Here is a 14,311-nt window from a genome sequence, read left to right as displayed (position 1 = left end):
AGTACATTTTTGTTTCTTCTCCTAAGTAACTGGTGAATTCTGAGTCCTTGTTATGTCTCGCTTCCTGTGAATCTGTGATTTCCTATTACTGTCCTATCCCTCACCTTGTTGTTGATGCGTATTGCCTTTCTCACTTTTATCTTTCTTACTGTGTCCTCTCTGTTTATCATATTTTCACTTCAGAGGTCATTTTGCATCCCTCCAAACATTCAAACGATTCGTTTTTATTTCATTCAGGGATGCAAAATGATGTTGGATCATATGTTCTGCTCCCTCTCATGCTCCTTTAACACTCTGCTCTGGTTTTTTTTGGTCTTCATGTGCTATCAGTCTGACCTTTGCAGCCCTCACCACCCCGGCTTAGAAGCGGTCATATTAAACTATATGATTGTCTTTTTTTAGTCTAATTTTTGGTAATTGAGAAATCTCCACTGAGCGTTTTTAAACACTAGATGTCGCCCGTGACGAAGTCTGGAAGTGGCCACACTGGTCCAAGGCTTTGAGCCAAAACTTTTAATGAATCATTTATAGGTGTCATTTACATCTAAGAATCATAATTGGATGTCATATTTTGAACACTGAGATTTATTTCTTTTCCAAATTTAGACCTTTTCAAAAATGACATTTTAGACAACAAATACTGTTTTTGTTTGATTGCTAATAATAGTTTTTGTTTGTCTTAGCTCATGGACCAATGCTCTTAAAATGTGTAATTCTTGTTTTTATGTGGATGCTCGGTAGAGAGACGGACCCAGAGCATTGGGATAGCCGAAGTAAAGGACCCACAGTTTTGTTTTTCAAGGTGGTGGAACTGCTTCCTCATTTCACCTCATTCCTTGCTTCTCATTTGTTTCAATTTACACTTAAGTGGAAATGGACAGTTGGACACTCTGGTGTGTTATCTTTTTTGGGGGGGGAGGGGTGCAAAGTTGTCTTTTATCTTATTTTTGTTTCCATTGTCACTCTGTCAGCGAGGACATTTTTAAACGTTAAAAGGTGATAATTTTTAATGTAACCAGAACCATTCATAACGCCCTTCCTCTCCTCCATCTCCCCTCCCCTCTTCTTTTTTTTGCCTTGCAGTTGCTAAGTCTTAGTTATTTTCACAAGTATAAATTAAAACACTACTATCACAGTGCATAGTAGGCTCTTAAATGTCTTTGATGTTCTGCTGCAGCTTTTTAATTTTAATTTGTCAGAGATATCTTTGTTTAATTTGACACTAAATGTGATGCAAAAAGTGGAAATTCCTTGTCTTCCAAAAAAAAAAAACATACTTGTATTCCCCTCCCCCCCAACCCAACCCCCTCGGAACGAGTATTAGGAAAAACCCCATCTTTGGAAGTTTTAGTTTGGTACCCAGTTTGCACATGCTATGGTATATCTGTTACCGTAAGGTTGTGTTTGAAACTGAAGCCCAACGTCTGTTCAGCGTTGAGAGAAGTGAACTGTATGTTAGCTATTTGGTCCAGAGTGAAGGACCAGCGTCAGGCTTGTGATATGAAGTGTAAATCTGTTTTGAATTTTTTTTTTTTTCTTATTTTTTTTTTTTCTTTTATGATTTTCTTATTTTTTTTGTTGTTGAGGTTTTTTTTTAAGATCAGTTAGTGATCTAGTACTATAACTAAGCCAAGTTTGTAATTGTATATTTACTGTAAAATGTAGAACATTGAATAACTATTAAAATTTTCCTATAAAAGGAAGATTGTTTTGTTTGACTTTTTTTTTTCTTATTCAGATTGTATTGCAATTTTCTTCCCTAAATCTGGAAACTCATGTCTTAACAGACAGTTCATCCCATGATACTTTTTTTTACCTAATGTGAAATACGTGCCATATTGTCGTAAAGTAAACCGGTTTATTGAGTATTCACGGAAGTAATTACACAGCAACGTATTCCATGGAAATGAACCGAATACCAGAAAACTCTAAGCCTCACCTTAACACAGAGCGTCTACTCTGTAAAAAAGGGTGTGCTTCTTATTATGTTTGGCATTTTGTAAATCTCTGCATGAGTCGTCTCCAAGCAAGATTTATCACATCAAAGGGAAATGTTGCCCTTAAATTGTGTGTGTGTGTGTGTGTGTGTGTGTGTGTGTGTGTGTGTGTGTGTGTGTGTGTGTGTGTGTGTGTGTGTGTGTGTGTCTGCGTCTGCGTGTCCGAGCCTCCTCACAATACCGACTTACTTGTCGAAAATGATCTTACTAGTAAAATGTAAATCTTGTTATAGAGTTCCCTTTGATGACACATTAAAGGGTTGCAGTCTGTGCCTCTCTTTGTCCCATTTCAGGAACGCGTTGATGGAAGAACATGGACACACACCGACTGAGCGTTTGTTACCGTCGTTCAAAACGAAGAACCACGAAGCGGCGTTTCCTTTGTGGCAAAGAACACTCACTCTTTCACTTCTCAATACATCAACAGACATCCGACTGGGTTGAGCAATACCGAGCACCACTCATCCAGATAAACGCAGTACTGAACAAACACTGACACACCTCCTTTATGCACAAGGCCCCACCACACACACGTCTTTATCATTGACAAATAATGGTTTGCTGGTTAAGATGCAGGCTGCAAGATTCAGTCTGTTTTTAACGGTAATCAAAACAAATTCTATTTATCATTAAATATATTAATCATCAGTGGATGCTTCAAATAGTATTTTCCAGTCAGATTACTGAGAAATGTGTGTTACAATTTGAGTCACGTGCTAAAATTTCCCTGTTAACTGGTCTCATCTGGTTTATTCCTTACTCTCCGTCTTTCAATCACACACATGCAGGCTACCAGAGCTCTAATCAATGCCACAATATGATCATGCCATCAATCTAAAAACATTTAAATCCCTAGAAGCAAGACTACATATCATCTGCTGTACAGCGGTCGCTGTTGCCACAGGAGACAAATATGGTATGAAGTGCTAAAACAGCTCATTGAGGAAAGGAGTGGTTTATTGTTTTCAGATGCATCCGTTCCTTCAGAAGAGGAAATATGTATTTCTTCATTCAAAAGTCTCACTTTAATGACAAAGGATTTTCAGATTTAGGCATATTCATTTATATAAAAGTGTATATTAAAACGGAAATGGATGTTTAAAATAAACAAGGAACATTCATTGTTTGTAAACTGTCAGACTATAGTTGAGGCAACACGTGTTGATGATATTGACCACAGTGGCCATCAAGGCTTCTTAATGACTGAACTAATGACTTGATTCATCCGCTGGGATCCTGCAGGCCAGATCACACCGCAACACATGGCCCGCAGCTGCATCTGTGCATCTGCAGCTTTGTCTCTGCATTTTGTTTCTCAGTCCATTGAGTTGTTCTTTAAAATATGGTGTTTTAATTAAATCACAGAATTTGGTTTCTTTTGATTTATGCTGGGTTTTTGTTCTTCTTTTGCATGATTACTGTAAGTGTTAATCATATGTTTGTTTTATTAGTCATTGCGTCTTTATGATAAGTCTGCCAATAGCATATATTTTTACAATCAAAAAGAGAACATGTAACAATCCCCTTTTAATAAATCAAATGTTTTTTTTTACTTCATATATCTGGCAATAGGAAAGAAGGAATCCCACTTCCTGCAAACTAACACCTTATAGAACTTATCTTGTAATAATATTTGTGTCTTTTCGCTCCAATTCTTAAATGAAAACTAATTAAAAACTACACCAGGCTCTGAACATTCAGCCGATGTAACCAAAATGCACACGGCTCTTTCAGCAGACATCAGGCGAATCATAACATCCTGCTGGAGTCGACTCTCAACCAGTCCTGGACATTCTGTGCACGGTTAGCCCTGATGTGTATCAGTTGTTTCAGGTATTTTCAAGTTGGTGACAACCTGGAGGAACCAGATGCATCACATTCCTCCTCTGAGGGCATTTACAGCCTTGTGATGGCGTGTGACCGTTTGAAATGACCGTCAGAATATTTGCCAAGAAAAGTGTTTTGTGGGAAAACCACACACGAAAACTCGACAGCTATTAAGTGAGCGGTGCAAAATAAAGGATTTATGGCGTCGTCCAATCAAAAGCGTTGGCTCAACCGTGAAAAATGCAGAGATGCGTCTGAAACTAAATTGCTATTGTAGTATTGTGATGTAACTTGCAGGTCTGAAATGCACCACAATAATCCAGACTACTGAGGACATGGCTTTTGCTAAATAAAGACCAAGTCCACTCAACCACAGCTCCTCTTCATGAGGACGTGTTTACGTGAGCTTTTTCTTCCCTCGCTATCGCAGAGGAAAAAGAGGTGAAGAGGCCTGAAATGACTTGTTGGATCAGAGCTGTTTCGGCTCTTACGATACTTAAGAATCATTACGAAATTTGCTGATGAAGCTTTGGGCAAGTAGTTTCTCAAGGGAAATGAACTTACTTCTCTGTTTGCACATGGCTGTGTTTCAACATGTCTAACAGAAACAAAGAAGTGAGCGCTGTGTCTGTTCAGACATTAAATTATGAAAGGGACTTGATCCCATTACATTTCTTCATTCTTGCTATGAGTTGTCCTACTTGGTTTATGTCTGCTACAGTTGGCCATAACATACACACGTTTAAGCTATTCGGTTTATCATATCTTTACACCTGTGAGGGACTTTTGTGCCACATCAGTTCAAAGTTCAGGTCATTTCTATGCAGATATTTTTAGCATTTTTAACAGTTCTGTCAGTGTGTGGTTGAGTGTAATGGGAGCCAACCTCCTCGTGTGTACTGACACTGTTCAAGCATCTAATCTGACAGATAATTAGTGTTCTTGTTTTTCTGCCAGGCCCTGCAGTGGCTTCTTCCAGTGAACACTAACCTTGGCTTGAATTCAAGCTCATAAAAACAAAAGTTATGTGCGTCCCTCGCATGAGCACAAACTCTAAACTTGGACTTGGACTTTTTGGGGGGATTTCTTTATTGACTCTTGAGTCAATCCTCATAAACGTTTTGTGATCCATCAGGAAGGTCTCAACCACAATGGTATATGGCGCCAGGCTTTGAATGTGACAAATCAATGATTCATAGTCCAACTTATTAAGAAATTAAATATAGACGAGGGTAGAACAAGAACAATGGGAACAGACAGTTATCTAATGAATACACTTAAATCTGATACTTTGTTCATAATAAATATTTTGACTTTGAAAGGCAGATTTAGTGTACGTGACTGGCCATAAAACTGAAGGAAAAAAAGAAAGAATAGCCTATACCAGTGATTTCATTCAGACCTCAGTCTCTTAGTCTCCAGATGGGATCCAAAACACAGCCATTACTTTACTAATACACTGATGGGACGCCAGGCAGCAGTTTCAACCATCTCCTTTCACACAAAGGCTTTTGTTCAACAAAACCACTTTCTGTGCTTTCACTTTAGCTGCATCCTATCAGATGGACCTATAGCCTGTACTGTGATGGAGACCGGATACTGAGCAGGAAACAGCAATGTTCCCAAATCAAATACGAGAACAATAAAAGTATTATAAAATTCCAACGAGGTGATACACGAGCTCTACACCAATCAGTGGTGTTTACCAAAAGCTGCTCATGTTAATATCAATGAGCAGCAAATTCTCTTAACAACACGGCAGTTGGTGTCGGTGAGTGCATGGTCTTCGATTCATGACCTCATTATGAATTAATACAAAGACCACTCGCCAAAGGGGTTACAAACTTTTCAAAGTATTAATTTCACACAACAGGCTACTTGCTGACGCTTCTTAAAGACTATATTAACCCTCAATAATTAACTAGCTAATTAACATGAAGCTTACATATTGTTGCTATACTTGAAGGTCATTATATGACGTTTGAGTTTTCTTTGAATGCTTTTTTAAATTTTGTAAAGCCCCGAGATGTTTACCTGCTGAACTTGACACTGTTCTTGTGCTATCGTGTTCCTGCAAGTACATCTATGCGGCGCAAGACTCATTGCGCGTGCGCGGCCCCGTTGGAGCGCGCGCTGTTGTGCAGCGCTGCAGCAGTGGCGGCAACAGTGTGTAGAGGCAACGTGCAGCAACCGGAGCGACTTCACAGCAGGTTGGTCTGGAGATAGAGAACCAGGAGAGCTTCAACCACACGTTCACTCGGTGTTGAGGAGAGAAAACAGCTCCTAGTCTGCCCGTAGTCATTTATTTACACTTGTTTTCCACAAAGGTTTTTTTTTGCCCTCCACGCTCAACTGGTCTTTGTTGTTACAGAGAGCAGAGGAGCAGGACCCGTCCTGTGTCATGGCGTCAAGTTGTTGATGTTGCCACCTATTTGTTTTGCTGTCACTCTGGGTAAGTGTTTTTTTTGTTTGTTTACAGTGTTATTGCCTCTTTGGCAAAAGGAGTGAAACATTTCTAGCGATGAATTCAATTCCCTTTGGGACTGAGCGCAGCTTTGTTTTGCTACCAAGCATATCTACATGTTGTTTTAGCTCTAGTGGTATCTTCATGGTGTTCTTAGTACCGTTTTACAGTTTTGTTGTGACTTGCAAAATATTTCTGCATTGAGGAGGTGTTTTTAAAACACTGAAAGGAATACACCACTCATACGAACGGGACTAAAACAAGTCATTGAAACGTCCCAACTCTGGCAAATATCTTTCCAGATCTGTGTTTGTGAACTCGAACATGCTCTCACCAAATCATGGAAATCAAATAAGACAGAACCGCAGTGCCCTCGGGCCAGGCGTTAACCTGATGCCAGCTGCACAGTGGCCTGCCTCAGGGCAACAGGGTTTCTACTGTGCACATACCAGGAGGGAATATTTGTGACAGCATCTATGTGATGCTTTGCTTTTGCAGAATAGTCGCAATGAAAATGAAGCCAGATGATAATCAAATGATTAGCCTCAAGACATACAAAAATGCAATAAAATCATTCTGGGAAACGTCCACTGTTCCCACGAATTTGCTGTTGGCTTTTCAGCTTGAGCAAACACATTATACTTCTTGACATCTGGGATATTGGAATACTCATTTGTTTGCAGAAGTCTGTTCATATTTGTGAATCTTGAAATATTTATTTGACTTTTCTTGTTACATTCTATGCATATTTTACAAGATGATTGGAGTTACGAGCATTAAGAACAACGGACCAGACATCATGTTTAATGTTTGGTTTGTTCTTATTCATAGATTTTGTTATCCAAGATAAATGGCATTTATTTCAGCAACACTGAAGTGTTATGACGATTTTCATTCTCACAGATATTAAGTACAACCTTAATATCTGCATCAACCATCTGAGACTATACCCAGTGCAACGTTTCACAACACTGGGCTCACATTGATAACGGCAGCAGTGTAATGTCACACAAAAGAAAAAAGAAAAACAACATACGGCAGGACGAGATTAAGTTTATACTTTACTGAGAACATAGGAAGACAGGAAGAAGCGTCCTCATGGGATGCCATCAAAACCGGCTGTATAGGTGACAAAAAGTTCGCTGTCAGCCAAATGCTCCGACTCACTCATACATGTGAGATTTCCTTACAATTACTTTAATGAATTGTGTCGGAGAAAGTGGTGAAAAATAACTATCCCTAGTTTCCCGGGGCAAAGATGACATCTTCAAATAGTCATTTGTTCAACCAGCGCTCTAAAACCCATAAATATGGGTTAAAAAAGTTAAAAATCTGTATTTTCTTTGCATTATTGCTTGAAAAAACGACTTGCTTCCTATTAAGTCCTGTCATTTGGTTATTTGCTTGAGTACTACAAGCAGATACTTTAGACATTGTACACATCATCTCTGCTGTTGATGATACCAGGAGAAAAATAATAATGTGAGATTAAACGCAGTAAACTCTACAAAACGTTGTAGCTATCTCTAGTAAAAATGTATTCAAATCACAGACGTAACAACCAGAAATGTTTGGATGGGCTGTCATGTGTGAAGACTCGGCTCACTTGCCGTGGGACTTTGGCACGGTGGCCTTGTTTTTAGTGAAGATTCCTTTCTGCCAGGGTCAGGCTTGTGTTGGTCAATAGATACACAGACAGAGACGGAGAGCAAAATTGTTTACAGGAAAAGGTTAAGTGCACAGTATTGTCTCCTCGAGTAAATAATTAAAAGCTCAGAGACGACCATCCCGAGCATGCCAGCCAAGTGTCTCCTTTAAAATTGGTAATTTAATGTGAATCACCCAATATGCATCTGGCTTCTCTGGTCTAGGATTTAAAAGATTGTCAGAGATGCATCGGGGATTCAGTCAGTGATGACATTTCTTTTCGTCCTGTCTCCATGGTTCACTGACTCCGCTTTTAGAGCTGCATTGACATCGCCTCTGCACCACGGACCCATGACAACATCCACCACAGGGCACTGGCTAACTGCCACCTGCCACTCCGTTAAGCTCTTTGCTTCACCAAAGGTGTGCTTTAAAGCAGTTACAGCTTATGTTTGGGAAAACATGTTTTTCTGTCAACATTGAAAAGAATCAATAGCAATTAGCATTCGAGAGCAAAAACAAGGGCCTGAGCAACAACAAAAGTTGAAAATGTTTGTGTGTCTCTGGGATGTTTGTGCATTATTAGTAAGCCTGTATTATTCTAATGAGAATGTAAAAGGAAATAAGAGCACAGTGAGCCTGTTTGTGTGGCTGCTGTTGCATCTGTGTTTATGCACATGTGTATATTGTGTGTATGAACTAAACAAATATTTCAACTTTCTGCATACATTTCTTACCAGTGCTGTTTTTAGGCCCCGATCCGATGGAAAAGCCGAGGTACAATTTATACTGCTGCGTTGCATATCACCATTACTCTTATTTGTGAAAGTGACTGAGAGCCCAGCTTTTTTATTTTGCTAATGCTTTTACAGGCTTTTTTTTTTTTTTTACAGTAGAGGCACAGCTAGTCCATCTGGGGATGTGGCGGTTTATGGCGGTTTCATTTAAAGCAAAAAAGTCACTTCCTGTGTGTGTGGCAACAGCTTGATAAGAGTCACACAGAGACCAGCCAGAGCTGCTGTCTATCAGTCTTTACAGGCCTGATGAAATCATCGGTCCAAATCCTCACAGCGACGAGCATCAACATGATTTTGGTCTACAAGTTACAACAAATGATTACCAACAGAGAGCTGTGCACTGTCACCTTACGACCATGAGTGTGATCCATATCCCCTTAGAAGGTACTCCTGTCCATCTGCGTTTTCCAGTGGGACAGGCTTTTGGTTTCTACTGGATTAATGCTGAAGTCTTCGGTCCATATTTGTACTTCTACATTGCTTCTGTGGAAATCAAACTGAGGACAGTTTGGAAGGTCTTCATTAGGACTGTTCACTGATATCGGTCGGGTCCCATGCAACAAGCACTTGTTTTATACTCCTGTGTGTGTGTGTGTGTGTGTGTGTGTGTGTGTGTGTGTGTGTGTGTGTGTGTGTGTGTGTGTGTGTGTCTCTGTGTCTCTGTTGAACACCAGCCTTCTTCATCTCCCATGAGTCTATTTATGGTGCAGCTGATTGGTTTTAAATGTCTCCTGTGTAATGGCCACATACAGTGCCTGTCCTCAGGATAGATCGACTTGTATTAGCCTGCACCATATTGGATGAAATAATTAGTAAAGTGTTCTCCCTAATGAAGACAAATGGCTGTGGCATCTGCAGCGTGTGTGTGTGTGTGTGTGTGTGTGTGTGTGTGTGTGTGTGTGTGTGTGTGTGTGTGTGTGTGTGTGTGTGTGTGTGTGTGTGTGTGTGTGTGTTTATCCACTGTAGCTGCATTCATATGTTGGGAAAATTAAATAATGTTTGTTGTTTATCTCAGTAAAGAGGATGTTTATGTTTGTGTGCATACATGTTTTGTACATGCAAGTCCATGCGCTGTATTGTATTCGAGAGTGAGTATTAGCGAGCATGAATCATTGCTTAGCAGGGCAAAGTTACTTTTTTTGATCAACAATGTTTAATGATAACATTTAGTGCTGGGTGATATGGAGAAAATCAAATACAACAATATTTTTGACCGAGTACCTTAATATCGACATTACAACAACATTGTGGGATGACTATTGGTGTTTTTACTAAATATTTGCACATTGAGAATTTTGATAACTAATCATCAGTTAGGTGATTAAAGTGGGTAAAGACAAAATATAAAACGTCTAAAACAGTCTCCTAATTCCCTAAAATGTTTTTCTCCAGCAGACACAGAGCAGCAAAAGTATTAATTTGGAGCTGTGTTTGATTCCACCAGATGAATGAAAGTCCAATATTCATTCTCTTTTGGTCTCTACCAGCATCAGCCCATTTAGCTTTGAAATTATCTACTATGTTCAACTGAGTCATTTTTCCGGAGTTACTATTATTTTAAGGAGTAATATTGCATAATTTTGGAGTGTAATTACTAGCCGTAGCCAGTAGAGTAGGAGCAAATATTCAGAATAAAATCTATTGGAGTGAAACGGTGTGACCACACCCATTACGGTTCCTTAAGTTCCGTTTTCGCCGCCATGACGCCTCTCACTACACTGGAATGAGCTGACGGTATATGGGACGGAAGAGAGCTGAATCCAATTATCTCAGTGGTGGGCCACGGATTTTCTACTTGTGTCTTCAGTGGATCAGCTGTTTAACAGCTGGGCGCGTAAATATATATATATATATATATATATATATATATATATATATATATATATATATATATATATATATATATATATATATATATATATATATATAATCATGTAGAGTTCAATATAAACACTAAATAGAGTAAAAAATACTCGGAATTATAAACTCTGTGGGAAGAGTAGATTTGACTCTATTTAGACTGGGACCAAATGTTATATTTTTTGCTCTATTTTTTCTTCTTCAATTTGAGTAAAATGTACTTTGGCAAATGTACTGTGTATGTGTTGTTTAGTGCTATTCAGCAGGTAGTGGATTCATCAAACGTGTTGTCGACATACCCTCAGTTGACTCATGTTACCTTATCCTGGGTTCAAAAGCCCCGATGGTAACAAATCCACATGCTGAATAATCATTAAAGCTGTATACAGTGGATGTGCCTGTTTGGTTTATGTTGAGTGGTTGATCCCCATTGGTCCTGAGTTCCAGTCACAATCTTGCATTCAAGGTATATAAATAATCTTCGTCACCGTCAGCTCTGCCTTTTGGCAGGCTTGAGGGCAGAACGTGTGCAGCAGCATTCCTCTCGAGTGAAAGCATGTGTGAAAGAGAGAGAAAGCGATAAACAGAGTGAGCAAGCGTCTCTGTCAGAGAATCGGTAGCACAAGCCTGGTGTACGGTGGGCGTGTCCTTCTACAGGCTATGTCATGTTTTCTACTGGCTGGCAGTGCATAGGGGAATTAGCTCAAATGGTAGAGCGCTCGCTTAGCATGCGAGAAGTAGCGGGATCGATGCCCGCATTCTCCAACAAGCTTTTTCACAGTGCATGCATATGTTGTAATGCATTTAAGGACAAGAGGATTTCTGCAGATTGTCACATGTACTAGTGGAGGCAGAATGAAAGAGCGGTGTTGAGGATTAATAACTGTATTTGTTGCCAGGCTGTTTAGGTCATCTTTAATCTATGCTCAACATATTTGAGCATTTACAGCACTTTTCCTTCTCAAACAAGTGCAATTGATCTCTTACGACTAAGGGTTTGAGTTGATGGTAAAATCTCCATTTATGAACATTTTAAATTCTTAATTGAGAATAAAAACAATTGTATTTTTAATAGCACAACCTCACAGGATTTTCCCCTCAAGGTGATGCAACTGACAACTTTCAGAAAACGTTTCTGTGTTTTTCCAAAGATACAGTTTGAAGAGAAGATGTTCTCGATGTTCTTGAAGACAAGTTTCAGGAAGCTTGCCAATAATAATAATAGAAAAAGCTGCACTGAGTCATAGAGCAAGTCTTTCACGCCCATTATGACACGCAAAGGTCGATGAGCAATGTCTTATCGCTTGTTGTGTCTTGAATGGAGTAAACATGTGACTTGAAATGACTTCCTTACAACTTTCATTTTTTGCTGCTGTCATTTTATTTTCTTTGACTTATTTTTAAAAGAGTGAGAAGATTTGCTGGATACCTACACATCAATATGCATCAGACAATGTAATTTCCTCAAATATGCTTTCAACAAACATTTATTCTGAAATCATTCATATAAACTTTAGTTTTGATTTCCAAAATGAAAGCATTTTTTTTTACCCATTTTCTTTCCTTGTGCTTCAATGTGTTTCTCTATTATACTGCTAATAAACTAAGATCAATGCCGATTTTGAAATGGATACGGCCTGACATACAGACACTTTACCCAGAAGCCATCATAGAAACACACACACACACACACACACACACACACACACACACACACACACACACACACACACACACACACACACACACACACACACACACACAGAGTGGGGATATGACCACTTGAAGGGTTGAGATTGTTTGCACTCTAGAGTGAAAATTTGAACCATTATCAAACACACACATCAGCATTTTCAGGAGAGTATATATATATATATATATATATATATATATATATATATATATATATATATATATATATATATATTCAGTTCTCATTAAAGCCACACATAAACAATATATTGCTGTGAAAGGTGAAGTGTACATCTCTTTCTTCCAGTAAACACTTCAATGTAAGCCTTTTTGGGATTAAACATGTGATCCACTATTGCTCATTTATATCCGTTTATACAAATTTTTGTATTACATTTTGCACAGGTTACTTTTTACAACATGTTTTGAACTGATAAGATATCTCAGTAGGAGGGTTTATGTTTTGCCTCTTCTCCCTAATTCATTAAAAAAGGAATTGACACTTCACAGTTCATTTTCCATGAACAATATCTTCCTTAAGTGATATATGATTATCTGCACCACAGTGCAGGTAATGAGGTGCAGATATTCAATATGGGAATCAGAGCTACACTTGTTTAAGTTAGCACATCATCGCCATTCCTCCTGCTTTGTGGATCAATGGTTTGCTTGTTAGGGCTCGTAGAAGCGTATTAGGACACTTCAGGAGACCTGCCACTGACCACTTTAGTGCTTTAGTTAAGTAAATAACACGTTTGGGTTTGTGTCGCTGCCCTCTCTTTGACACTTTAACTGCAAGTCGACATTACAACCATTAGGAATACAACCTCACTTTTCGATCAAGACATAATCTTTCAAGAGAGAATTGCAATGGATCTAAGGATTGTTTTTTCGTTACACTTCCCCCCTGGGGGTTATAGGCATGGTTAGCCCACTACAGGCAGGCCTGATCACGAATGCTGACCATAAGAGGCTCCTCCAATCAAAACAAGAGCCCCCTTACATCATAAAATATGCTGCCTGTTGACAGAGTGATTTACGGAGTTAATCAGAAATCCTTTCTAAAGTGCAGTGTCTTCAGAAAGCTAAGTGCTTCGAGTGACTGTCATGGCGTCTTCGGGCTTTCGGATAGCCAAGAAACTTGGTCTGAAGGCCTTTCTTGAGACAGGCTGGTCGTCAAATATAAAAATCTGAATCACACTGGAAATGAATCACCGGCAAATAAAGCTGACTGCAGTGTACTCTCTAAAAACCTTTGTTTGTCCTCTTTGCCTGCTCATTGGCTCATTGTAGTGAAATGTGTAATGGTCTGCTGGCACCCTCGTCCTGTCCTTCATTCACTCTGCCAGGAATTCTGAAATCATTATGCGTCACTGTTGCTCACAACAAACGGCTCACGCACCCACGCAGAGGAGCTAATTTAAAACACATATGGACTCGCCATTTAAAAAAAAAAAAACACACACACTAAGACATTATTTTTAAGCAATTTTAACAGGACAACTGCACATGTGCACACTCTTTACACACACATATGATTTAGTTTAGGATTAGTCACAGTCTGACAAGGCTATAGAGGAAGTGGCATTAGCCAATCACTTACTCGCCCACATGCTGCGATGAAGCACATGCACATGATTGATGTTTGTGGTGGGCGCAGTAGTGAGGATGGTTGAGGAATCTCTGTGTTCCAGACGGTGTGAGTTGTGAGTGGGAGACCAGACAGTCTGCAGTGGTTTTCCTTTCAGAACTTGCAGCTGTCCAGCTTCCACTTGTTATAAAATGTTGGAAGGATTACATTACCATACTCTAATGTGTGGGCTGGGCCACGATTTATTGGTGCAGTTTTTCTAGTAACGTAGCAAGTACGACCACTAAATACCTCGTGACCACCTTGTAACAACGATCACATGGAAATGAATTAAGTTCTAAAAAACGGTTCTAAACTGTGAATTTTACGGTTGCAAAAAAATATACCGCAATGTCTTATACGTTGTCACTTTATTTTTTACGGTAGTTAAAGTTAA

This window comes from Taurulus bubalis, assembly GCF_910589615.1.
Source record: "Taurulus bubalis genome assembly, chromosome: 10".
NCBI classification, from domain to species: Eukaryota; Metazoa; Chordata; class Actinopteri; order Perciformes; family Cottidae; genus Taurulus; species Taurulus bubalis.
Note: the sequence above shows the minus strand (reverse complement) of the source record.